This window comes from Octodon degus, unplaced genomic scaffold (genome assembly GCF_000260255.1).
Source record: "Octodon degus isolate 3935 unplaced genomic scaffold, OctDeg1.0 scaffold00025, whole genome shotgun sequence".
Lineage (NCBI taxonomy): Eukaryota > Metazoa > Chordata > Mammalia > Rodentia > Octodontidae > Octodon > Octodon degus.
In genome coordinates, this window is record NW_004524601.1 from 682,518 (window position 1) to 686,607 (window position 4,090).

Consider the following 4,090-nt stretch of genomic DNA (forward strand, 5'->3'; position numbering starts at 1 on the left):
TTGTTAACTCCCACTTCAGCTCTCAATCTGCTCCTCACATTTGTGCCAAGCTTAAAAAGACAGATCTTGGCCCTCAAACCTCACTGGGAAACTTGCTTAACCTCGCTTTCCATGTCTTCAATAACATCGTTGCTGGGACAAATACCTGACACTCAAAATGAAGGAGGGCAAGGTTTACTTAGCTCAGTTTGTGGAGGGTTCAGTCCTTACTTTGCTGGCCCCAAGGCAAACGACAGCCGTTCATGTGGCAGAACACAAGAGCAGAGGAGGAGCAGCAGCTGCGGCCGGCGTGGCAAACTGGTGCTCCACACGTTAACACCTCCAAAGTGGCACGGCCGTAGAACCGGGCAGGTTTCCTGCCTTTCTCAATTCCTGGGCCCTTCCCACTAGCAGGGCTCAGCCCCCATGCTGAGAACTGCTGGAGCTGATTCAGCCAAGTTGACGCAATGCATCAACTAACACAAATAATAAAGACAAAAACCATATGGAAGTGCCAGCTTTTGGCTGTAGCACTCGGGCCTGGAGGCTAAGCGTACACAAAGAAAGTGGTGCCACCCAAGTCTCTCCTGAACCATGTTGAGTGCAGTGGAGCAGGACATCGGCCACAAGCCTGCCCCAACCCTCAGCCACCACCAGGACCTGGTCCCGTCACAAGCTTAGGGTCCCTGGAGATGTGACTGCCCTGTCTGCCAGAGAGCGAGTCTGTCATCAAAGTCCTACACGCTCAGGAAGACTCGCTGCAGCCTGATCTGTCAGTAGTTCACCTGCTTAGTCTCGCTGCTGAAGAGGATTGCTGGGGCTCAGGGCCTATGGCCTCGTCGGGTGTCTGTCAGAGCCCAAAGTCTCGCTGGACATCTCAGCGAGATGGACACTCCATCTTGACACTTCTTGCGGACCCGGAGACCATATATCGTGTTCTTCCTGAATTCTCACGTCAGGGGCCAGGAATATAGCTTAGAGGCACAGTGCCTGCCTTGCAAGAGAGATCCTGAGTTCGATCCCCAGTACCAAAAGAATTCTCAAGTCACTGTATGAGATCCACAGTCTCTGTAGTGGGAGTTAATGGCTGACCTACTGATCCCTTCAGACAGGGCCATTCCTTCCAACTCCAGACACTGTTTCCCTCTAATGTCCTGTGACTTCAACCAGCCCCACACCTCTCATGGAGAGAATACCATCCAGAAGCTCCACTTCTCCTTCACCCCTCCCATGGTGCTCGTCTTCCAGATGCAGCCTCGAGGTGCCACCAGCTCCTCCCTCTTCCTTCCCTTGTCGATCACATACTCTGGGGCACTTCCAGCCCCTACTCATTCCACAGATGCTACCCTTGTATGAGTTTGCCTCAGAGATCCACCACCTTCCCCAGAATTCCCTAATACCTAATAGCCCATAAACACCAATGGGACTCAAGCCTGTATTTTGAGGTCCCCTTATCAGTGGTTTTCTCAGAACTTCCCATTTGCTGTGCAATACTGCCATTCTTCCTGTACTTAAACCTAATGGCTCCTACCATTTCATTCAAGATCTCAGGGCTACCAATAATACTGTTATACCTATACTGACACAGGGCTCATAGTAGCTCAACAAACACAGACACTCAAAAAGGGCAAGATATACAATAGTCAGTGGATCTGGAGTAATTGAGGCAAATGGGCTTTTAAATGCCCATCTCACCAAACTCACCAGGGAGCTGCTCTGCCTTGGCCTCAGCTCCTTCCCTTGGCTCTAACTAGGCTCAGGGGACTTCCCAGGGCACCCAGCTTCGTAAGCCTGTTTGATCTCATATTGGTTAGAGCACAAATGTAAGGAACTTGGAAACTGATACTCTTTCCCCCTCACCATGGTCATGGTGGAACATTTGGATCTTGGGCCCCCTTCCTGCTTCCTCTTCTGGGTCCTTTAATCATGATAATAATCTGTCTACTCATAGCACCCTGCCTTTTTAAACTTTTTCAAGGTTTCTTCAATCTCAGGTGTGAGCCTTCACTAATGATGATTCTCTTGTCCTGGCTGAAACACCTGGCACTAACTTGTACATGAGTGTGAACCATCATCCCATCACTCCTCCCTGCCCCCAAAACGATGCCCCTGTTCAACAGAAAGCAGCCAAGAAAGTCGTTTCCGCTTCATGACAACTAAAAGATGGGATGATAGGTTCCTGCCTGAGTATAATCTGCTAAATTATGGGCCTGATTCAACATGGCTGAATTCCAAAAGGGATGGGGTGGGGGGGACTCTCTGAGAAGAGTTTCACTATGCAGTTCAGGCTGGCCTTGAACTTGCTTATGTAGCCCAGGTTGGCCTCAAACTCACAGCAATCCTTCTGTCTCAGCTTCCTGAGTGCCAGGATTACAGGCATAGACTACCATGCCCAGCTATTTGGCTACTTTGGGTTTTTCATGCAAGACAAACCAAGTCATGGGCTGGGGAGATAGCTCAGTGGAGTAAGTGCTTGCCTGGCAAGCACAAGGGCCTGAGCTCAATCTCTGGTTCCACCAAAAAAACCCAAAAAAACAAACAAAAAAAAAAACAAGCGACATTTAAACGTAGTATTACTTTCTAGGAACACCTCCCATTTATCCTTTATGGCAGCGTACTAACTCCTTATGTTTAAATATCACATCTTAACCACCCATTTGTTGATGGACATATAGGCTGCTTCTGAGATTTAAGCAAGCTACTACGAACTGTGCTATGAATGAGTATTCTTTGGGAAGATAAAGACCTAGGTTAAGTGTAATTCCTGTGGGTTATTTTTTAGACTGGGTCTCCCTAAGTTAGCTGGCTCTGACCTCACTAGGTGGCTACCGAGCCTAGGCTGGCCTAGAATTCACCAGAGCCTCCTGCCCAGACGGTGGGATTACAGGCTCGCGCCACTAGCCAGGACCCTTAGTTTTAGTTTTTTGAGGAATCTCCACACTGCTTTCCAGAGTGGTGGTTTGCAGTCCCACCAAGTGTTTAAGCGTTTCTCCCTTTGCCCTCCACAGCCTCTGCAGCATTTGCTGCTAACTACGGCCAGCCTTCATGCAGTTAAGACGGAACCTCAGTGTTTTAAGCTTTGCACTTCTGTAATGACTAGCCTCACAAGTCTTTCACGTTGGCCATTTGATGTACTATTTTTAAGGTACAACTTTCGTGGTGGCAGTCAAGGTACACCCTTCACTTGTCGCTGTTTCCAACGTTCACGAAGTTGGTTTTCGGTGGGCAGGAGGCGACTCATCGTCCCTCTTTTCTCTCCACACCGACCCAGAGCCAACACGATTCCCCGAAAGCTTCGCATCCCTTCTTCACCACTCGCGGGCCCGCCCTGCGCCCGCGAACGCACGCCCACCCGCCGGCCCGCCCTGCGCCTGCGCACACACGCCCACCCGCCGGCCCGCCCTGCGCCTGCGCACACACGCCCACCCGCCGGCCCGCCCCGCCCACACACGCCCACCCACCGGCCCGCCCTGCGCCTGCGCACACACGCCCACCCGCCGGCCCGCCCTGCGCCTGCGCACACACGCCCACCCAACGGACCGCCCCGCGCCTGCGCACACACGCCCACCCGCCGGCACGCCCTGCGCCTGCGCACACACGCCCACCCACCGGCCCGCCCTGCGCCTGCGCACACACGCCCACCCGCCGGCCCGCCCTGCGCACACACGCCCACCCACCGGCCCGCTCCGCGCCTGCGCACAGGGCTGGCACGCCCGCCCCGCCTCCTGGCGTCACAGCTGTTTTCAAGTGGTCCCTCAGAACTGCCAGCTCCATTTTGTTGCCAGCGCCCGTCGCGGCGGACAGGCTGGTTTGCAGGTCGCCCCGCGTGCCTTGTCCTTTGGCTTGGGGTCTTTGGCAGCACGGTAAGGTGGAGCACCTCTTCCCGTGCCTTCTCGCTTTTGTGGCATGGTGGGGGCTGTCCGGCCCCCAGTGCCGTTTCGCTCAGGCCGCCTGCTCGTGTGCGGAGCGTTCGCCCCCCTCCGCGGTGCCGTCTACTCTGCTGGTGGACGGGGTTAACGCGCGCGCGCGGAGTCGGCGTCGTGAAACGCAGCGTGAGCGGCCGTGCCGAGAGGCCCACCGCGAGGGCCAAGATGGCGGCGCGGGCTGAGGC